We start from the raw sequence: 25,198 nt of genomic DNA on the forward strand, positions 1-25,198 counted from the left end.
AGACATCTTGAGTGTTTATAAAAGTCATATTAAAACGTCATGCATTAAAAATATCACGTGCAATCACTTGTTGATTTAGGTTTGATTTCAAAATACTTCAAAATAGTTATGTTAATATTACATCTTATTAACTGAAAATTTTCAATACTACTTATCTTTTAAAATATCAACATAAACATTTTTTTCTCTCAATAATATCAATTTCAAACAAAACATCTTGTTACAATTAAATATTTTTATCATGATTTAACATCTGAGTCAAAGAAATTCATTGTGCAGTTCTTTTATGTTTACAATTAATCCAAAAAAAACTCAATTTACAATAGATATGCATGTTAAACAAGTCAAAGAAATGCATTGTGCAGTTCTTATTTAAAAAAAAAAAAGATTTTCAATAGATATGCATGTTAAACTTAATTTTCTCTACCTTAAATGCATCCTTCTATTACATATTATCCTGTATTTCTCCATCATTCTCCCTCCCTCGCATGGAAATTTGCTATTGTCTAGTTTATAAAAATGTTAAATAATCATTTCTTTATATATGGGCAACAGTTATCAATCTTAAACATCACATGCCAACCATTGAAAGAGATAAGATGGAAACCGAAGAAATAGTTTCATGACAAAATTTTGAAACATCTGCCATATATGGGAAGATTGGATAATTTATTTAATAGATGCCATCAGAGGGAGGTTCTGTCATCACCTGTCTTTTATAGTTCAAGACTGTATCATGTAGCATGGACTGATACGTTCTGATAGTTGGAATAATGATAACTATTCCTAAGATCAACAGAACTGTCACCTGCCAGGCCTAATCTTTACTTACATTGCCATTTCATTTTTGACAAATTTCACATTAAAATCTAAAAGTTTTGTACATTGAAAAAAAAAAGTGGATAATAAGTTAATTTTCTGCTCCAAAAAATTTGAAATCAATTTGAAACCATGACTAAATACATCTTCCAAATTGCATTTTGATGATGTTCAAAAAAAGATAAATTTCTAATTTACAATATTCAATGGGGTAACAAAAAAAATTTAAAGTGCTATATATGTAAATTCCCCTTCTTATTCTTCTTCTTATTTCTTTAACTTTAAAAAAGAAAAAGAAAAGTTTGTTCTTTCAATGTATAAAGAATTAAATTTAATCATAAATTTAACTTTAGTTTAAATATATCAAAATTTGTAGCAAGTCTACTAAAAGAATCAGTAAAAATATTTAACTTCATTCATAAATTTAGCATTGTCTAAGAAAGAAAATTAATTTCACATATCTGTTTTCACAATGTATGGTGCAATATTGGCTTAACAATCTTTCCATTTCTAAACCTCTACAATTGGCTGGATAAAATTTTGATTCTGTGTGCTTTTATTCATCATTGAATTTCAAACTCTTTATTTCACAAATTATGCAGCCATGAATTTACAATAAACAAAGCAAGATAGCAAACTGAAAGACTGAAGCAACTCACTTTTATGGTGATTGTTAGCAAAAACATAATTTCTTGTTATGTTCAGGAACAGTGTTAATGTCAACTAGTTTTTAGGGAAAACCTAATATTTCCTATGACGAAATGGACTAACATCATCCTACATCCAAATTTTCCATTTTCTTACTTATTCAGAATTATAAAATTTGGAATAAATCTGATCTCATATCAGTCTATGTTTTGTTTCTGTGAAATTATTAAGGGAGAGAAAGGTCCTAGATAGTACCTTTTAAAAAGTACAGATAAATTCTATTACCCAAACTGATGACCAAAACAAAATTTCTCAACCAATTTACTTATAAAAACACCAAATATTAAAAAGCCCCAACCCAATAATGATTGATTTCTGGTCCTTGCCATTATGGCAAGCAAGAGGAGCACGAAGTTTGGCATCTTAAGGTCTTTACTTGTGAAACAGTGGGAACTGAGAAGAATTATAGAATCAACAATTTCTCTATTCTCACTTTTTTAAAGGACTGTTTAGAACTAAATTACTTTGTAACTCATTATGGTACCATTAAAATATCATCCCCATTTACCAGTAACCTCAATAAAAGGAAAGGGGAGCCTCATCATAAGCGACTGAATTATCTCAAACTTGCAAATCATCTTAAGTTAGCCATTTATCAAGAAGCACAGAGAGCCAACTCATTTCAAAGCGCTATCTTTTATAAAATTGATCAGTTAATAGTTGTACAAAGTAGAATACTTTTTATAAAAATCCAGGAAAGTTACAGTCAAACTTCCAAGAGAATTAATTGGTCTAAAATTCTATAATATTCTAAGCAAATTACAAGCAAAATATCAAAGCATGCTAAGAAAGTTAACAAAGTCCAATACCTGGTGACCGCTGGAGTCGTTCGAGGCTTCATTATGCATGATGCAAGAATCCAGAGAAATCAGCCTTTGTCACCCAATATACAATCATCATATGTATGACAGTTACTTAATTTTAACAGAAAGATGAGTTCATTATTCTTGGCAAGTATTCAATGACATGAGACCTTGTAAAACTTGTCGAACTGTGTAAAAAGTTCGAAAACCACAAGCCGGACTCTCAAGACAAGACGCCTACTTGAGAATAATCTGAACGGATACAGGTCGAAGACAACATTTTTCAAAACGACATGACTCAGAAACAATGTTTTCCTGTTTGTCTCCTGATACACTTGAGTGATTCACATAAGTCGCAGAATATGAAACAGCATTTCTTTATATATCACGATATTAATGATTGTAATTTGTGGCACTAGTGGGGACATTCGTATAGGAATTAACTCAAGTGTCAAATTTTATGAAGCACTTGTGAATAAGTTTAGGAGAAAATGTTTAAATTTGAAATCAATTTTAGAAATAATCAGGTATAATTATCAGTAAATATCCCTTTTAAATAACTGTCACATAATTTACAGAAATAAGAATAAGAAGTAAACAAGTAATATAAATACATTTTCAGATGATGTAAATACATTTTTTTGTTATGTATTGTATTCAATACTTAAGATTCTAAATTTGTCATCAAAGTATCTCGTATATATTGGTACTAAAAGTACTTTAAAAGTCACAAATAGTAAAAGTTAACGAAGAAAAGGTTGTTTATTTAAAAAACTGTAACAGGAACACATTAACATAAAGCGTACTTTAGGGTCAAATATCCTTTTGATTTCAAACTTTTTTTTCTCTTGGAAAATCTTATAAAATGAACATTAAAATTCAATTAAAAATGAAAATATGCATCACCAAAGGGAGATTACCCAAGTTATTCTTCAGCATCAGTTGCAGTCAAAGAATTTTGTTACCTGTTGCATGTTAAATCTTTTTACAAAGATCTTTAAACTGTAAGTCTCTCATTGTATAAAACTAATGAGAAAATGCACACCTTCGCTAAGATCCAATATACCTGTCGCAAAGTTTACAACACCAATAAAGCATCGGGTTTTATTAATTGTATAAAATAAAATTCATGAAAAGTTGTTCAAACATGATTTATTCCATTATTTGGGCACTTTGAATAAGTTGCTTGTCAGACAAAGGGACAAGTATAATTGTTAGAATTCATCGTCATGAACACAGGTATTTGGTGGTGCGGCCAACCATCCTGTACCGAACTTTAAAGGTAATTTAGATTGATATACAGCCAGGGTTGTCAGACGATGTAATTGGAGACACGAACACAAGAGTTGCTCTGTGAGAAAGTTTCTGGCGAGATAATAATGGTTTTAATATTAATAATAGGTACTGAGGGTACATGCTCCAGTGAGCATCATTAAATAAGCAAATTTTATACAGTGCCAAAAGCCGTGAAAATCGAACATGTGTAATCTCTGATCGACCAAAATTAAATCTCCACTAAAATTCTTATCAATGACTCTTTATAAAGTTTGATTTCCAGAGTTATTGTTGGAAACCACCCAAAATCGTCAACATTTGCTAAAATCTTTTACAAAAAGGTTGGCTTAGAGTGACTGGCCATAAACTTATTCTTATGAATTGGAGCAGTAATTCTATGCCTTTTGATCAGTTTGTGAATTATTTTTTTAACACTATGGGTTCAAATGTGAAATTAGCTGGATTACCATAAAAATATTTCATTAATTTTAACAAAAATCTCATAATGTGTAGGAATTAAAATTCAACTTGGATGTTTTTTCAATGCCTGCAAAACTTTCACTTTCAAATGAATACATTCCGATACCTAGTATAAAATAGCTTTCTTTCGAATCTTTTCCAATACCCAGTTTAAAATAGCATTCTTTTAGAAAATATACGAAAAGCAGTCATGGGTGGACAAAAACATTATGATCTTTTAAAATGAAAATCAGATGTCAACAATGCAAGATATCCTGAATGCACTTAAATACCACTGAACTATTAATAACAAATATAGTCTTTTTTTAAATATTAAGATTTAACTACTAATCTTAGTACACAATGAAGGATAAAAAACTTACAATACACATCTTGACAATGCAACAGACTTTGACATTGTCAATTCAAACTGGGACTATTAAAATACACTGAATTTATCTATTAGTCCTAGATTTAAACTATAAAATCAAATCTTCTTTCAGTCTTTTTTTCTGTTGTAATAGTTTGAAGTAAGAGTACATATGATCGCATAGATAAGTATAAGAAAGAAAAACAATATGTTTATTAAGGAAATTGTTAATTGTTGACTTACAGGAAGGGATTTGTCAGCTTATAAAGAAAGACATCATTATTCAATATCGGTACTGACATTTAAAGCTATTGTAAAAAAACATAGATAAGTAGGATTATCCTTGTATATTATCTTTCTGTAATTAAAACAAATTCCTAAAGTCTTTTCCTTGAACAAATAGCATAGAAGACATTATTATGTAATTTGATTTCTTTGTCATAATAAACATTCTATCAAATATCAGTCATGTGAATGAACTTCTCTTTCATTCATTGAATTTCTTTCTTCTTTCTTTCTCAGAAATGACCACCTTTTGTTAAGAAAAACTTTTTTAATTAAACTGCCTTAGTAACAAAATGATTTATATCTAATTTTAATAAAATGCTACACATATATCAATATCTATCAGTACAAGAGAATTGAATTCTGCATGTAAAGCTGACTACATATTCTAATAAGTAATTCTTTATAATATTCAGTAACAGCAGTTGTTGAGAAATTCCATCTATAAACAAGGTAAATAAAGGAATCATTATTATTTCGTGTGAGTCACCTTAACAGGAACTTTTAAAGTTTAATCCCAAAATGTCAATGTCTTTTGTTGTCGACCACATCATAAACCATAAACAGAAATATTCGTCAGAAAAGATCATTTTTCAATGGGATGGAACACAAATTACGTCTCTTATAAAAACATGTTTTGAAATAAAGAAAAGATATGTAGGATCCATGCATGTATTATCAGACACTTTATAACCCAAGATGATAATTTAATCAAAACTCTCAACATCTCTTTAAGAAGTTTAAAATGTTTAAATCAATATAATTGAACATCAAAAAGTTTATAATCATATAGTTTTATCTAATTATGGATTTTAAATAGAAAAACCACTCTACCTTTTGGTGTTCCATCAGAGTCAAACTTAAAAAACTTTGTCATAAAACTTCATGTACTGTCCACTCAGGTAAAATGGTAAGAGCTTGGGAAATCAGACTGATATGATAGGAAAAGGGGGCGGATACATTCCTAGACACATGAGGACTTTAAACTCATCAATACTCAAACAGTGCTGATTTGAATGGAATCAAATCTCCTTAGTACCTGAGGCTTTTTAAAGACAGCTAGATTTCTACCTGACCAAACAATGTAATTTCTTTTCTTAATGTCTCATTTCAATGGGGACTCTATGGCATTAAGACCGTTCAGGTGGAACTCATGCTAATATTAAATAAATACTTTACAAAAAGTTTTCCAAAACAATTTTGACATGGTTTATTAAATTTTAACATTTCTTTTATTGAAAACTTTTAAAGAAAAATAATTTTTTGGAGAAATTTGAGAAATTCTAGAAATGTAGTTTAAAAAGTGAAAAAAACTATATAAAAGAGACTTACCATAGTATGAAAAGTTTTTTAAAGTTTCTCAGTCACAGGTAACAATGAGACTGTCGTCTGCTAAACATAAGTCATCAATATGGAACCTATGTCTTATTTGCCGATCCCCTTAAAACGTGATTCCGATATCAGGTAAAAACTTGTCAACCAATAGATGCTGTGTTCCAGGTGTATTATAAAGTGTCTCAGAAAGTAATGACAATTTATGAATAGGTGCCGTGAGGGCTGGCTCTACCTGAGCATGTTATTTATAGAAATCGGAGAAGTTTGTTGCCTGATTCCTCAGGTAGAGAATTGCTGTTTGGCCAATAAACAATTTACCACTTTATGCACTTAGTCTATAGCACCTATACGACAATGGAACTTCTTTCAATTTAAACAAGGAATGCCTGTGCCAAACACTCCGTTGATAAATAGAATCTATTGTCCCCAGGTAAAAATCTTTAATTATCAAAGCCAACGATCTTGATTCTGCCGTCAAGCTAGTTCCCTGGTCTTCACATCACCACATAGAAAATGTTTATTTGAAGTTAAATGTCACTTGTAAAAACTTTTATCACTGTTAATCAATTCCACAGCAATGAAATTAAAACTGCAACCTTTTAAGGTTTTCAATGGTTCTTTATGGTTTGTACTTTTGTTTTGTGACAGTTTTTAAACCTTATTTAAAACCTTGTAAGCGAATCTGGAACTAGTCAATTAAAAACTTGATACAGTTAATACTTTGCAGACTGTTGAATGCACACACAAAAGTTATTGTCCATAAAACAAGATGTCCAAATAATTCACTTATGACATCTCCAACTCAAACTTTTCTCCCAAACTAACTTTATTCCTTTCCAACTTAAAACTGGATTATAAACAATTTGCATTAATTATTATTTCTCCAGGTGATTAGATATCAATTGTCAGTTTAGAGATAATCAAATTAGCATGTATGTCCAGGCCTTGTTATTCACTCCACCTGGAAGGGCACTTAATTACATACAAAGAGAGACACAATTTTTCTCAAAGATATATATCTTTGGTATTATCTCATTACTTATTGTCCAATTAGGTCCTGTCCTGCTAGCAGGCTTGACAGGTATACATCAAGGTGTGGAATCACAGGTGAGATGTTTGTACCTGTATGGGTAATTGATGCTTGGTCACAGATAACACTAAATCAAAGTCAAAACTCCAAGAGACTGCAATGACAGATAACCACTTATTTTTACCTGCCAGCTAGTTTATAGTCTTTGAACTTTGGGCAGGTACCAAGATAATTAAAAGTTCAGGTGAAGTTATAGTAATCTACCTTTATATCTATCTTACAGTTTCCCTACATTTTCATTCAAATTCCTCACCAACAAATCACTAAGGATGTGTACGTTATGACACATAGACAAAATAGCTAATAAAATTCTACAAAATATTATGTTACAATTTCTGTGATATCAAACAGGTTGTTGCAAAAGAACTAAAAGAATTGCAAAAATGCATGTTTATTGTTATTGTACAATTGAAAGTTGAAATAATGGCATCCTCCCAAATTAAAAAAAGTTCTTATTATAATAAAAGTTTGGCAATTACAGAATCCAGGACCGTTGACAGGGTAATATAATATTTTGTAAAAAAATGAAACATTTGATTTCTGTTTTTGGCACAACAAACTATACAAAGTGCCCCATATAAAGATTAAATAAAAGGTGACAATAAAAAAGGCATAATGAAAATATCTTTAAAATCTGGTTCTAAAAGTGGTGTCATTTACCAAGTTTTTTAGCCAAATTATAGCTCGTAGGTACAAAATGAAAGAGACTATGAAAATAATTCCCAATTTTTATGAAGCCAATCATGCAAGAATTTTTACAGAAAACTTATCCTGAAAAGGCACTTTTACCAATTTTGACTTTTTAATTAAGTTAATAAATTTTGTTTTCATTTCAATTTGGTTGTAACATAAAAAGTGAGTAGGTGTAAAAGAGAAAATGTTACCTGTATTCTCTCCATGTTTCTAAACACATAATTAACAACCCAGATGTAGACAAGAGATCCAAATAATACAAGGTGTTACTTTAGCACTTTCTTAAACTTATATATTCTTACTTACTAAGGGAAAAAATTGAATCAATTAACATTTTTAAATGACATCCGATGACGTCTTTTTCAGGTTAAATTTTTGATGAGTAAAAATGAAAATTTTATGATTAACTGATTTAATCCATAATTTTTCTTTTTTTACGATAATCATATATAACGAAATAGAAATATTCCAATTCCCTGCAAGAGTGGAAAATTGTCTTAATATTTTTAATTACTCAGATACATTGACAATTTTTACATGTAATGATATAATCAAGGCTAATGACAGAATTGAAATAATGAAATTCTTTTTTCAAGATAGTCATATGTAACTAAATATTCTCATTCCCTGCAAGAATGGAAAAATCGTCTAAATATTTTCAATTACTCAGATACATTGACAAGTTTTACACGTAATGATATAATCAAGGCTAATGACAGAATTGATATATCACTCTGAGTGGACAAGTTTTTGATGACTAGGGGTACCTGACTGATAGGATGACCGACATGTGTGTTAGTACTTTGGATCCTGAGATAATTCTGATCATGTCCGATCATAATACCAGTGTACTTATCACTATAGTTAACCAACCATCTGCCATCATTACAGGCAATAAATGTTTGCAAAGCATGCACATAGAAATTGAATTCTAAATTATTCAAAATAAAACTTTAGAAAAAAAATGTTAAAAATTGATTAGATACTTATGTCAAAAGTGTCAATAAAATTACATATTATTTGCTTTATATCAAGTTTTAAAAATACTTTCCAAGTTGTAAATAGTAAATAGAAGGTCAATGCAACCTACTTTTTAAGTTACAATTTTAGTTTACCTGCAGTTTAAGAACATTCTAGTTTCTGACATTAACGCCACATATTTGTCAGATGCATTCGAACTTGCTATGAAGGCCAACTCTATTAAGGGAAAAAAAATCTTTTCATGCCACCCTTTTCTCCAGCTAAATTAGTACATAAGCATTTTGACCCCAAAAGGTCTCTTATAAGTAGATTTCACTGTTTCAAAGGGTGAAAGTAACTTAATTATTTGACAGATTTGACTCTATTTCATTTCTAGCACTTGCATTTTTTAGATGCCTACTGCAAAGGAGAAAAGACAATAGCAAGTATTCACCATAGAAACAGTAAAAAAAATACTTTGCACAATTTTTACTTGAACTTTTTTTTTTTTGCTGACTTTGCTCTTTAATGTTCACCTATTTTCTTTTTCCTTTTTTATAAGCATTTTTCATGCAGACATTTTTTTTTATAACCATTCATGCTTTTTATTTGTTACAACTTATTACAAATAACATGAGACATTTAAAATATACATATATTTACTACTTCTCTGTTTCCATCACTTTAGAGATTCCGAACAAAGAGCTCAAATAAATGTCATATATTGCCAAAAGGAAGGTCATAAAGTATCTAAAAACTTTTGATGGTGTCATGCCAACTTAAAGACGACACTTATTTGATGATCTTTGAAGAATCCTATTTCAAGTCAGACAAAATACAAAAAAAACTTAATGCCATTTATAATGCACCATTATTCAGCACAAATGATGCCTTAAGTCCATACTCTTGTTACTTTGCCGAAGTATTATTTCGAAGTATTATTTCGAAGTATTATTTCGACAAGATGGAATGAAAAGTTATGCTTCATGGAACCAGTACATGATAGGATCTTTAAACCTCCAAATACCATCAGGTTTCTGAGGCGTATAAAACATCAGTGGATATTTTTACCTGGCCAATTTACCTGGAGCTAAGCCATTTCTCTTTTGACATGAAACTGCTGTCATTATCTCAGACGATCTCATTACACCAGTTGTGAAATCAAAAGTCAAATTTCTTCTATTTCGGGAATTGAATTTCATTTCCAATTCAGGATGAAACCCACATATTATTACTTCTCTTGTTAATGGATACACAAATTTGTCACATTTATACTTTTTTCTTCAATGCTGGGCGTTTATTACATTTAGATACAAAAGTACATAACTTTCAAGTCCAATTCTATCTTTTTTTTATTCATGGCCACGTCTTAAGTTTGCGTGACCTATAGAAACCAGTAAAATGTCCATAAAATTTAAACTTTTGGAAATGTTATTTAAATCATCTTAAAATAAGGTGCCTCTAACAATATCACAAGTGGAAAAATGTTCAAGTATTTCAAGCAAACATTCTTTCCTATACATGTAGTAAAAATCTAATTATAAATTCTCAACTTGGAAAATTTTTGAATTCAGAACTAAAAGACCAGAATTTTGAATCGGTTCCAATGAGATTAATAGTATTTATACCTCTTTTTAATCAACTGCTAGAACCTGGAATCTCTTTTAAACGTTTATTTACAAATTGCATGTTACATTGCATTGATAGAAAAAGGTTCTGCTTTGATAAAAGTTCCACTAAAAAATGAGGAAAAACTTTTTCAGCATTTTATAGTTTCTATAAAACTTTCAAAAGTTTCTGCATTGATGACATCAACTGCGTTTGCAACTATATAGATCATAAATGCAACCTTATTTTCTAAGACCTCTTATCACTAAACAATGAGAAATCAAACTTTTTCAGCATTTTATAGTTTCTACAAAACTTTCAAAAATTTGTGGCATCAACTGCACTAAAAATAGCATTAAACAACCTTATTTTCTAAGACCTCAATTAAACATGACTATTACAAATTTCCTCATTCATCACACCTTTTGACATAAATTTATCATTACAACAACCTAATTTTCTAAGACCTATATTCTACAAAACTTTCTCAAATTTCTTCAATCATTATAATGCCTATTTTAAAATACAAATTTATGTGAGAAAAAAACTCAGCAAATCTTGCACATATACAGCATTTTGCATCCATTCCTATCATCACACTGATTTGATAAACTTAATATCTGTTTATTTTCTAAACAGATCTGATACACTTTTTTGTACTACAAAATGTAGTAACAAACAAAAAACATAATTTCAAGTCCTTATAATTATCTACATTAATTTTCGAAAATGCAAAAAATTACTTACATGAATCAAAGTGCAATTATTACTTGGACATGTCTCCAAGTACTTATCAACTGTAAATGACCCTGCATGGATATGCAATTACTCGAAACCCTAGATGTTTCCTTATCTTATACTTAATAATTTATACAAGATTATTTTGTTAAAGGAACAAATTAGATCTCATTATGGTTCTATTATATCAATTCTCAAACAAAGTCGCCTATCATAATTAACAACAAAGCCTATAGTTCCAACACCCTGAAAAACTTTTGAACCAAGCATGAGAAAAAAGTTTTGCTATCTTTTGAAATAGCTTGAGTCATTCTGATAGTATACTAAGACTTATGTTGAAATATTTTTTCCCACCAAAGATTTTGTCAAGATTCTTTATGTGTAAGAAACTTTCTGCGTTTACCATTAATTGCTGTTATTAACTATTTCAAAATCTGTACATGAAATTAAGATTAATAATCACACCCAAGAACATGATAAGAAAATGAAAAGGTTCAAGAAGGGTTAACATTGGACCGAACTTTAGAACTTGGAATTGACATATAAGATTTCTATACTTGGATTTATCAGATAAAAATATTTGGATATAGTTTAACTTTTTTTATTATGATAGCATTATGACTTAATTTTAACTAGCAACTCTTAGAAATTTTTAAGACTTTTAAATTATTTTTTTTTATTTTTTCATGGGCACTTCAAATTAAGTTACTCAAAGTGCTGTGAAATTTTTTTTAACAATCTTTATCAAGTCTTCTTTGTCTGAATATTCAAATTATACTTTTAACTTCCACCAAACTTTTCAAACAAATTTCCATGCACCCTTGCATTAATAGAATCCGGTATAATAGAGTATGGTGATTAAAATCTGGCATGTTAAGGGACATTTAGATGCATTAGATCTAGGTATTAAATTTTCTGTTTTACCTGAGAATGACTGCTACACAAATAAAGGACAATTGATGTTTAGAAAATGGAGACCTGAACAATGAGATCCCTTGAAGAATCTTCAAACCAATCAATTTAACATGAACTCTTCAAAAACGTCTGTGACGACTTCTTGGACACATGTTACATGGCATTATTCTACTTTAACCATTTTATTGAATTTCTATTTTTTCTTTGACATGATAGATGTTAATATATCAATGGTTTCATGATAATCCATTCCACGCGATATTTGATGAAGACCAATTTCTGTTCAGAGAATCAATTTTGTCCAAGCTGTTGCTGGCAACACTTTGAAAATTTCAATGCCAGTGGAAAATTCAGTATTTACTGCAATTAGATCCTGAATTTGTTTAACGATTAATGGAATATTGTTATGTTATAGGCTTACTGAGTCATACAGAAAATTCAGAAGTTTTGACCTCACTGGCAACATAAGTTTGTAAAAAATTGCATCTTATTTTAGAAAAGTTGAAAAATAGTTCACAAGTCTGTCAATAGAGAAACCCACTCTTTTATTAGAAAAAGGAAATATATACTTCATGTCACATAAACTTAATGTTAACATTTATTGGAGTTGTATAGTATCAATTTGAAATTTCTTTCCCATATTGAATATCATTCATGGGAAAAGTAAAAAAGTTAAAAAGACAAACTAACAACCAAAAACATCAAAATCATTTGAAATGTCTGTATTTTCTCATTTCTCTTGAAATTCAAATTTATAAATTCATCCTTGTATTTATATAAGTCATATATTAAATTTATATTCAAACTTGCTAAGGAACTTAAATTGAAAATTGCAAAATGAATCATTCAAATTTCTTTAATGGAAACTTTAATTAAAATTCTCTGTGAAATGACGGTCCTTTTGAACTATATACTATAGCTTCAAGGAATATCTGCTGGCTATATATAAATTACAAAATGTTCACCATAAAATATTCAGTTTTGATCTATGTGATATAGCATACTTTCTATGGAGCATAATCGGAAATGTATGCAAAGTCATACTTAAATAAGAACTGTGCCCATTGTCATAAGATCATAATACAATATTTATACACATCCTTGTGACTTAATGACACAACATTTTCCATAAATAGACAATATTTATTCTTGGCTTGTTTGATCCTCCTGAAGCCCCTTTCTTTAATCCCTACTTTTACGAATTTTAGCAAACAGTAAATGAAACTAACATGATCATGATCATTCTCAAAATTTAAACACATGCAAAGATCATGATTATTCCCAAAATAAATCACATGCAAAAATTCAAGGGTTCAAGTTTCCAGGCAAATTTCGCAATTTTTAATTTTGATGGGTGAACATTTTTTAATCTTCTACCAACTCTTAAAAATTATCTAAGAATAGACTACAAGCTGAATTTTGCTGAGCTTTTTAAAATAAATATATAGTCATTGAGACAGTTTTGGATCAGAAGTAAGTAAAATTTATTCTACCATCTATTAAAAAACAGCCTTATGGATGTGTGAAGGATATAAACTAATAAGACAAGAGGAAACTGGTCAACAGTTTGTTTTCCCCACAACTTAAAGTATAATTGTGAATATAAATATATCACTCTTCACAAAAATAGATAAGATTCATTTACTAAGGACGCTTGAACTCTGATTTACTATCTTTTGTAACTTTGCTTACAGAATGGGTCTATATTTCATCTTCAACAAAATCATTTAGGGAGAGACATACGATGGGAGTAATTGGAGCAATCATTATTTTTCACAACATTTTTTCACTACAAATCTAATGCCTCTGCTAAACATGTCACTTTTTTCAAACAATTTAATGAAAAGACGTAGCATTATGTCCATTAAATGAAGTGTTGGAGAAGAAATAAACCCCACACTGTGTCGTATGTTCATTAATCACATTCAATGTATATTCTCTGTGATAATTTCAATACACAATTTGACAGAAAAATTACATGGACATAAAATGCTTTTATCCATTTTAAATTATAGGACATCTTCCTTCTGGCTCAGGTTGTTGTCCATTAAAAACATGTTTTTTGACGATGTACCTGAGACATGGGAACTTTTCCAGTTTTTGTTCGATTGTCATTTAAAGTAAATACATGGGACAATAAATGTCAAACTACCAGACGATCTTAACAATGGTATGGTTTAAGGAACCCAGGTAGAAAAACTGGTGAATATTCCTAGGTCAACAAAAAATTGAAGCACTTATACTATGGTACCTGAGATTATTGTACAGGTAGTAACAAGAGGATAATAAATTCCTCAGTCAACAGAATACAAGTTTTACAATAAGGGTATCATGGAATGTCTTATCTACTTTAATAGCATATGGCCTTAGGAATGGGTGGCTACCGTCTATACACATTTTTTATGTGAAGGATTTCTTATCTTTTTTTATATGACGGAATGAATCTTGACTTGGAGCACAATTCTGATATGGATGTGCAAGTTTGCACAGATTCTGACAAAAATCTGATAAAAGAAATTAATCTGGTCAAAATTTCCATCATTATAGATATGATCCATTGAACCTGATCCCAAGGCCTTATTACTTGATATAAATCTGTTTAGGTAGTATAATAATTTTAATCAAAGTATATATAGATCAAACAAGATAAACAGAATCAAATCAAAGAATCCATATAGGTGAAATGAACACATGACCGATCTGTTAAATTAAGGAGACTCGATTTATTAATCTTCTAATCGTGCACAAACTTTTATGTACAAAAAATTCTACAAAAAGGGGGGGATCCACACTTCTATTGTTCATTTAAACATTTATTTTTCATCTACATTTCCTACAATAATATAACAATTAATGTCCCCCCACACACCCCACAACCTCTCCCTTTTCCCTGAGAATGGTATATTAATCCCTCCCCTTCCCCAATCAATAGTTTTAAAGTTGTGACTAACATTTATCATGCAAATTTCTTTTATAATACCATTAAATTACATTTTGAAGGTTTTTGAATCAAAATTGACATATTTATTTCGTCATCTAGACTTCCATGAAAGCAGTAAAATCATACTTCATGTAATTATGAAAATCAGACTGAATATTTAATTTCCCTGACAAAACTATTGATATGAAAATTAATGACAATTATGATCAGAAACATGTTACATGTTGTAATGGAATATTTTTCGTATTTGATTTCTACAAAAACGTACGGCGCCTTGCAACATGTTGCCAACTTGGTCTTTAGAACAATGTCTTTTCACTCATCAGGATGGTAACATTTTGTCTTCATTTTATCAATAATGTACAAGAGCTGTTTTCTCTACTTTATGCATCAAAGATTTTCCCTAGCTATGATTAAATCAGTCATTTCACTCAAAAGAAGACATTTTCTCAAAGAAGTGGTAAAACAATAAAATATTATAGAAGATGCCTTTAGCTATTTTACCTTTATACTGATAAAAAAACATTTGAATATATTTTTGCATAAATTACGAAATCAAATGTATACTTCTTGACCCTATGCCCTGCCTTTTTATATATTGTTTCTAAATTAATCATTTCAAGGTGTTGCTTGTCTTTCTAAGAAATTAAAAACAACTAACTATACAAGACAAAGAAAGATCGTGACAATTCAGACATTTGCACCAAATTTTGAACTCCGGCAGCTTTCTTTAGAATTTTGATCAATATAAGGCTGAAAAAATCAACACCCCCCTTTTTCTCTCCAAAATACCATATCCTGAAACCCCCGTTTCAGAATTTCTGGATCTGCAACTGTTTGGCCATGATTCCAAAAATAATATAGAGCCTTGAAGTATATTCCTGGAATTATCATCAATTAGGGTCCTCCAATACAAAAATCCATGGGAAATAATAGTTTACTAATAATTATCAATATAGTTAGTGAACTATGAACTTTGAATCCTTAAGCACAAAACTAAAAATAAAATTACTTCTTAATACTAACCTTTTATAAACTTTATCTGTCTTGACTTTTCTATTTAGAACCTGTAACGAGAAAAATGACATGATGTATAGAAACTGAATGAATGGTTTTTCCAACAAATCATTGTACAGGTACTTGAAAAACTTGAAAATATCATAGTACAAGCTTCACAAGTAGCATCTTTCAAGGAAACAGATGAAGTGTATCCATCATTTTACTTATCTGGGCCTTCCATTTCAGGAAATAGCTTAGGAGAAAGAAACTGAATAATCGCAGTCAGGACAAACATGGACTGTGAATCCTTTACAAAGCCATATATGCAGAAACAGATTAAGAAGGGGGTGTAGGGATCCATCATTCAGTCCTCTTATGAAACTATCTATGTGGTTAATGCATAGACATTTTACATTTCCCAATCCAAATGTTGTCTAGTTTGTCTAACACCCACACCTCCCCCTTTTTGAAAGTCTTGAATATGCATCTTATTTGAACCAAGTGTTTTATAAATAAAAAGTGTGGCTCCTACAAAAATCTTAAACGCAAATTCAAAACAAAAGATAATCATGTTTATACTATGAGTGACCAAAAATTTTACAAAATATAAGAATATACATATTAGCTGGTTATGAGAATGAAGTTCAGAAAACTTCATTCCTTTAGGACTGGAGAATAATACCTCCAACCAACCTCATTTGTTTTAAATACTATCGAATTAATCAATCATAGTGGCCAACAATTTCTATCAAATTTCTTCAAATTTTCTTTACAAGGAAACTGTCTTTGTATACAGAAATTATGTAACCAATACAACACTTAAAGGCGAAGTAACACAGTTTGATCAAAAATACATTTATGTCAGAACTAAAGAAACTCTATGTAGTTACAACTTTTATGAAAACAGAATATCACATGAACATTAAGATGAAATATCTCCTTCTAACTATTACTCTTCATTGCAGGAAACAAGTGCTACTTTCCAAGAAACTGGAGAGGAATACATAGATATAGGAAGATGTGGTGTGAGTGCCAATGAGACAACTCTCCATCCAAATAACAATTTAAAAATTAAACCATTATAGGTTAAAGTACGGCCTTCAACACGGAGCCTTGGCTCACATCGAAAACAACAAGCTATAAAGGGCCCCAAAATTACTAGTGTAAAACCATTCAAACGGGAAAACCAACGGTCTAATCTATATAAACAAAACGAGAAACGAGAAACACGTATATATTACATAAACAAACGACAACTACTGTACATCAGATTTCATATCAGTTTTAAAATTGAGAATTGAAATGGGGAATCTGTCAAAGCAACAACAACCTGACCAAAGAGCAAAAACAGCAAAAGGCCCCAAATGGGTCTTCAACACAGCAAAAAAATCCTGCACTTGGAGGTGGGTTTCAGCTGGCCCTTCCTCAAAATGTGTACTAGTTCAATGAAAATGAATGCAACACTTAACAAAAATTGGATATCTGCTTGTCACTATTATTGCTCTCAAGGAGAAGGAGAAGGAAACAAGTGTTAATTTGCTGGAACTGGGGAGAATAACTTTTGTCAAATCATAATTGAAAGTAAAATCAAATAAAAGCTTATAGAAATGACATTTTGAAACTTTATATGCATGATATTTTAGCTATAGCAGTGAGATTTTCCATGACTTTGATGGTTATTTTTATTAAGCAGATGCAGCTTATTTGAAAGGAATAATTGTCATGCTACAAGTACCACAAATGACCTGTAATTGCAACAATGAACTTTAATACCAATCAAATAATCAGTTTCCACTCACATTTGCAGGCATTTTCACAGACAATTCTTGATATTAGTCACTTATACCAGAATCATATTATCGCTGTAAATTAGAGCAACGACTTCCTCTCGAAAATGCTGGTGATTAATTCTGAAATTCATGTATCCTGAAACTTTTGACTTTTACCATCATCTCATTTTCCCATATTTCATGCTATAATTTTATACGATATAATTGGAATCTTTTTTGGCATTAAACCCAGCAATTGTCAAATTATGACGATTATCTACAGTATACCAGTTCCACAATAAAGGATGAAAATTGTCTGTTAATTTGGAAACAGAGAGGAAATGCCTAATTTCTAAATTGCTCAACACAATCAAGTTACAAGTCTGGTTATTTTGGTAACCATGATTAAAGCTTCCAAAACTTGGCAGCATTGTTATATTATCCCCCAAATGAAAAACATGTTTTTGTTCTGCAAGCATGCATGTACTCTTCCAATTTTAAAATTAAACTTCAACAAAAGTGAAAAATTACAGAATCATAGTAAATGTGCCAGGCTGAAAGAACTTTGGATAATAATAATTTTATTAACAAAGAATATTCTATTTTTCTATAATTTCATAAATTTCTTCATCTCTCTTTCTCTCTCACTTCTCCCTTCTTTGTTCAAGATTTTGATACAACGACTAAAATACTTCTCTGAAAATTATATTTTCTGTTTAAAAGTTAAGGGAGTTGGCTTCTCAGTTTTAAAGTAATTAACTTTTCAAAGCACTAGTTTATATAGATTAATAAAGAAATCCAAAGAGCAAAGAAAAAATAAATAGGTCACTGTGCTTGTTTTCGAGATATTAGCCATTGAAATTTTGGCGGGAAAATATTCTCTCTTGACTTTTCATAGCTTCATCATTGACAAGCTGAACTTCTCAAAAACTGTTAAAAAGTAATTAAAATGTTATAAGACTTTTACAGATGGCTTATCATATACATGTAAAAGATTTACAAAAAGATAATGGGGGTTACCGGGCAAATTTTTTCAAGGCATTCAAATGGATAAAACCAGAGGATTCCGAAAATCTGACAAAAAGTCTAAAACATGACAAGCCAGCTCCCTTAAGACACATAGAAATTTGATAAATTGATGAGACATTTTTATCTAGCAATGTTTTTTTTAGTTGCACCCTCAAGAACATGTCATGTTTTATTACAATAAAAATGTCATTTAATAAATTGCTGCATTTGACCAGTCTTCTTTTGAATTAAATTTCCCTGTCTCAATATCAAAGTTCAAGTGCCACTCAAAACTGTCAACTATTGGAATGGTGGGAGGGAGGGACTTCCAATAAATAGCAGATGCATTGGTTTCATTCTCAGATTTTTCTATGGTCAGTTTTAATGAAATTTCTGATGCATTATTTCTGTAGTGTAGCAATTCAATCCTCTTTGAATTTTTTATGGTGATCCACATCTGGTTTATTCAAAGTTATAGATACAAATGGTCATCTAAATAGAACTACCACCTATCTCTCTGAAAACTTCTATGGATGAAAACATGCAGGGATCAAACAATGAATGAAGCTTAGGAATGGATATAAAATGGGCATTACTTTCGAAATATTCCGCCAAAAATATTTGTGTTGGGTGTCAGTGTCATGTTCTCTTCACCTCAGAGGTGGATTTAGGGGGGGGGGGGCATTGAGCATGACTGGAGCAGGCCCCCTCTTATCGAAATCTTGCAACAGCTCAGGGAGAGCAGGGATCTGTTTGTTAATAGCTTGTTACAAGGTTAAATTACTTCCTCTATCCACTTAACCCTACTTTTCAGTCAATCTCCCTTCTATTTCTTAATATGCATGAACTATGTGCCACTGGACATTAAGAAAGAAACTACAACAATGAATCTATCCTTAAAAAAAACCTTTAGATATCAAGATCTTATAATAGATATAAAAAGATGTGGTATGAGTGCCAATGAGACATCTCTCCATTCTAGTCATAATATGTAAAAATTTTGATTTAGTGTGAAGAGTGTATTTTAAAGATGGGTCATAAACTTAATGACAATTCACATTTAAGGGGCCATAATTCTTGCAAAAAAGATTGGTAAAACAACTGTTGCCTATTGTGTGCAGATCAATAGAGCTGCCAATGCATCAAAGGGTGTATCTCTCCCCCCTCAATTATAATGGAATATTTTTTTGTACTTTTTTTCCCTAATGAATATACTTTTTTCTATTGTTTCATGTTTTTTTCTTTGAATGTTCTAGCACAACACTGTACAGATTTTTTGTACTTGACTTTTGAAAAGAAGTACTGCCCTAACCCCTCCCCCTCTTTTTTTAAATCCTGGATCTGTCTGGTCTTACTTAATTTCATATGTTTAGTAGGACACATAGATCTATTCCAACTGTTTTTTTAAGGAATAGTCATAAGGTTGATTAAATTCTAAGAAAAGATACCATGTCTCAACTTATGTTTGATATCAAAGTTTAAAAGACCCATTGTTATCTAGGATTCAAAACAGGATGTCAATTGAATTGCCTATGTATTGTAATTCTAAAATGTTTATTTTATATGAATTGTCATAAAAGCATCTTTTGTAAATATGTCTTCTTTACCAAGTGAAACATCAAAGCTACTATTGTAAGACCTGTTGCACGATTGACATGCAACAGTTGGAATGAAATATCAATAATATATAAATGACTTTTTCTTTTGAATTTCTTGGGCAGCAATATGCTAATAATGGAGACACAACATCATTTGTGTCATTTTTAAAGTTTAATAATTTCTATTCTACATCAACATTTATTTGGGGAGGGGGGTTAAAAGTAACAATTTAACAAAAGAAAAGAAAAAAGCTGAATCTCTGTGTCTGCAAGTTTTGCAAACAATTCATAAAATACAACAATATACCACTAGAGGGGTTATAATATTTGTGCTTCTATCACAGACAAGTCTTATTATCCAACTATTAAGTACCATGTGTTAATACAACACAAAAGCTTTCTAAAAATACTGTTTTCTAAGTCTGCTGCCAGAGAGACAGACACTCGTTTCTGGCAGATAATAATCTATCTGCCAAATTAGTTCCACGAGTTATCAAAAAGATCCTGCTTTTTTCTATTGTTTCATGTTTTTTTCTTTGAATGTTCTATTTGCATGCTTGGATTCCTGAGAGCTAGCTAAGCACAACACTGCATTTGTACAGAATTTTTTTCTACTTGTAACTACTTTTGAAAAGTAGTACTCCTAAAAGTACTCTGGTATCTTATATAAGATTTTCTTGTGTCAAGGTTTAACCTTCTTTGAAACTGATTTCCATTCTTTTGTGCTTTGTTTCTACAATGCATAATCCCCATATTGTATATTTTTATCATTAACCTATGATGCCAAAAATGATGAGACTGCAATTTCTTTAATATGTTGTCATTTGGTGGTGTTTTTTTTCAATTCCCATATTATTTATTGTTTAATCATTCTTAGATTTTAAAATTCACAAAAAAAAAATATATGAAAAAATATATTATGCAAGGGAAATATCTCCCTCATATAATTTTGTAAGTTACTGATAAATATAATCAAAAGACGAGGAAAGTATGAATAATAAATATGCACATACCATTGTCTACATATGTAATGCAACTTTTTACAAAACCACCAGTACACGTTGTCATGTCAAATAAAATGACCAAATTTTAAATCCCTGCTTCCTGTTACTGTATGTTCAACATGACTAAGCTTTTCCTATCGTACTAAATTTCTCAAATCTGAAGAAGCTTCGCAAAAACAACAGGAAATCTAACTGTCGTCATTAAATGATGTTCAAAAGTCATGACTATCCTACCATGTAAACCACTTAAAAATTGTCTCAGTATTGAACAAATAGGAAGTAACAATGCAATATTCAAGCACTAAGATCATTTACTTTTGGAAAACGCTATTGTCATTTTTTACCTACATAATTTTGTCACTGTATACACAGAAAGTTATTCATCCAAATATATACAGACATAATGGAATATATAAATATACTTATGATTATGTGTTATTTATAAAATGTATCTGATGTCAGACTGGAAAAATAGATAAACCAAAAATCCATTGAACAGGATTTAAATTAACTCTAAAATTCAACTAAAAATTGAAAGTCTAATATAACTTTGCAACTTATTTCAATACTTTTAGCAACTCAAATTCATCTTTATGGAATCCCTTTCCTGAAATCTGAAATGAAAATGCATAACAAAGAACCTGGCTCTGACAATGAAACAAAACTCAAGCCCTATTTAAGAATTAAAACGTTTTGCTCTTGATTCTAATTACGATAATGTGAACACTTTGTATGGGAAATATTTTTTTTCTCAGACTGAATTTTTTTGCATCCTCTAAGGTGTAAAGTATTTTCTTTTAGTTACACGCCTCCACTTTCCTCCTAAAATGTTTGCATATCCTGTATCTTCAGACATCAATGCAATATTTTGGCATAAATAAAGTTAAACTTATTGTTCTTCAAACAAATGATGTATTTTAAAAGATCCACTGTTAAAATTGTGAAAGGTAACTTCTGGTTACAGCAGAGATGATGAAAACCTTGAAGGTCTATTAAAACAATTTGGAAATAATTTTTGAAGGTATACATGTAAAAAAACACTTGACGACTGAACATAGTTATCATTCAGTTTTAGATAGAAATTAGAATTGCAAATAAAAAGAACTTTCTAAGGGGCCAACTTCCCTTTTATTTGTTCATTAATGTTACCATCTATGCTGGTGTTTCTAAAAAGGTGTTAATAGTAAAAGGATTAACCTTTATTATTGCATTCAGACCCATCTTTATAAACATTGGAAATCATTTTTTCTGTTAATAAATCATTTTTAATTCCTTCTCATTGTCACATATTACTTAAATATCCTCAAGACTGTACTTCACACTTAAAACATTTGTGACTATCGAATCACATTGACCTTTTTTAAACGGAACAAAACTACTGATTTGGTTGAGAATTTTTCAAATTTTCCATTATTTTCCAGGAAACATATCAGATTTCATTATCAGAAAGCATCGAAAACAATGTGCAAAGCACTTTTTTAGATACTTGAGTCTGAACACTCTAAACTGAGAAGGAAATTGATACTTTTTCAAAAAGGAAATTCTGCAAAACTGAAAATGAGGAAGTTGAATTCTTTTAAAAGAATCTTATCTGATGGAAAAATCTGCAGCTGTAGCTTAAAATTCAGGACAGATCCTATAATATGTATATATGTATAAAACATACAATAATCAATATTTAATGTTCAATTTAAACAACTGATTAGTTCAAATTCATGATGTTAGAAGGGAGATAACTCATGACTTTTTCAAAGAAATTACATTTTCTTTTCTAATCATGCTTATTAATAGAGAATGCCCAATTTGCAAAATTTTTCCTTCCTTGAAAAGCCTTAATGTTTTTTGCATACTTTTTATATTGTTTCAAAGACATATCTGTTATTTCAGATAATAACAATTTAAATTGGTTATATTGAAATTTAACAACAACAAAAATGAGAAACTATTATTCTATTGACTCAAAACAAAGTAGCCGTCTTTTTCTAGAAAATGCAATTGAAAAGAGGCATCCAAACCATACTTAAATTAAACAATATTTGTCCCTAAATCTTTTTTAGTAAAAAAAACTTTTAACTCATTAATTCCAGAAAATGTATAATCTACATAAAATCTAATTGAAAGCAAAAACAAGGAAGCTTTGTTTTGAGTTCCTTTTCTCTCCATAGAGCAAAAACCATCTCATATTTGTTCATGATTTTCATGAAGAAAATTTAATATTGATAAGAAAGATTAAAAATAACACTTATTTTTTACCCCAATGGGTCACTCTGTTTTAAAGCATTTAGAAGCAACTCTAAAATTTTCTGAAAAATGATTTTCAAATAATATATCAAAATGATTCCTTACTGTTAAAGTAAAGAATGAGTTTGTTACACCGTTGAGAAATAAAGATGCATACATAAATATATATGCAAACTATATATTATGGTTCACAGATCTTCGATCAAAACTGTATCACCCAAAATCCTCGAACAAAACAACTGCTCCCTTTTTTTTCCGCATCAACCCGCCATTTACTGCAGGAGTATGATTCAGGGTTCATGGATTTTTTTTAACAATTTTTGGCCAAGAATGAGACCTACATGCACTCCCCCTCACCCACCTCTGGTCTGCTTATGCACTATTATAAAAAAAAATAATCTGTCATTAAAGTTCATAAACATGTTGCTAAATATGTAGGACTTCATTGTTTAAAAAGTGTTACCATACTTATTATCTGATTCCCCTTCTGGTTGTTGGCATTGATTTTTTAAGTGTTAAATTCAAGTAATTGTACTGAAAAACAAGGTTGCAATTTCCCATGCAATGATGATCATTTTTCTTTTTTCTTTTCTTCCCCCTTTTTTGATGGGTGAAGATCCAAAATTTTATGCATATGACTTCATGAGATGTTTGGCCTTGAGTTTTCCTTATTTAGGTAATTCTAACATTGTGTCATGCCCTTAGAATTCCTTTTTATATAAATGTATTTAATAATCTTAACTCATTGGATCATTTCCTTGTACCCAGTATACATTCATGATAATCATAAAATTTCATTCAATAAAGTTCTAACCAGTTGAATTTATTGAAAGTTCTGAGTGTAAGACTGCAAAATTTAACTTATGAAAGGTTATTACTAAATCTTTCAAGGTCATGGATCTTAGACCTGTGCAATTTGAATCCCTCAAATCTTGATGACACTACTTAAAAACATTTACCCATCTACAAAGTTTTATATAAAAGACACTGCTAAATTATAGAGGTTAACTGAATACTTAAAAACTGTACAATTTTACAAAAGTCCTGAAGAATCTACCAATTTGCAGTCGACACATTTTCAAGTGAAAGGAGGTCAAAAGGAAGTTTTGTATCAGCTTGTTCCACCTACTGAACATTTTGAATTCAATTTATTTAAAACTTTGATGGCTTGTAATGTGATATAGAAGTAAATGACCTGAAAACTTCTTGGTCTCAAAGACACATAAAGAATTCTTCAATTTTATTTTTACCTGAGATTTAAGTTGATTATTTGGCATACTGTATCTAGACACTATTGCAATGTGTGTTCAACAAAGACAAATTCTTCAGTTTCCAATAAACCTTAAAGTTATAAGACCGTTTCTCTACAACCTACTTTCAAGTCCCAAATAAAGTGGAATTTAATGAAAGGAAACATGATTCGGTCTGTTAAGAATTTAAATGAGAGTACCAAATCAGGAAAGAGATAAGATGAAAATCAGGGTTTACTGCCTAAGTGCGGTTTCCTGTTTTTAGGAATCTACTTTTCTGCCAAACTACAGATTATAATTCTAACTTCCTTCTCAATGGCTTAATCTAAC

The 25,198-nt window shown here is 30.2% G+C and overlaps 1 protein-coding gene across 7 annotated transcripts in view; it reads right to left on the minus strand.

Moving 5' to 3' along the window:
- Positions 1-25,198, minus strand: part of LOC134721271 (uncharacterized) — a 42,401-nt gene that overhangs the window by 14,943 nt on the left and 2,260 nt on the right. For 2 of the 7 annotated variants that reach the window (XM_063584137.1, XM_063584141.1), the window contains exon 2: positions 16,026-16,066. The gene's annotated coding sequence lies outside the window, so the exon portion shown is untranslated. Of the gene's footprint in view, positions 1-2,336; positions 2,489-5,553; positions 5,668-6,051; positions 7,044-8,028; positions 8,116-16,025; positions 16,067-21,386; positions 21,585-25,198 lie in introns of those variants that run through there. The other 5 variants (XM_063584138.1, XM_063584143.1, XM_063584142.1 and 2 more) reach the window with 5 other exon arrangements.

The sequence above is a fragment of the Mytilus trossulus genome, chromosome 6 (assembly GCF_036588685.1).
Source record: "Mytilus trossulus isolate FHL-02 chromosome 6, PNRI_Mtr1.1.1.hap1, whole genome shotgun sequence".
NCBI lineage: Eukaryota > Metazoa > Mollusca > Bivalvia > Mytilida > Mytilidae > Mytilus > Mytilus trossulus.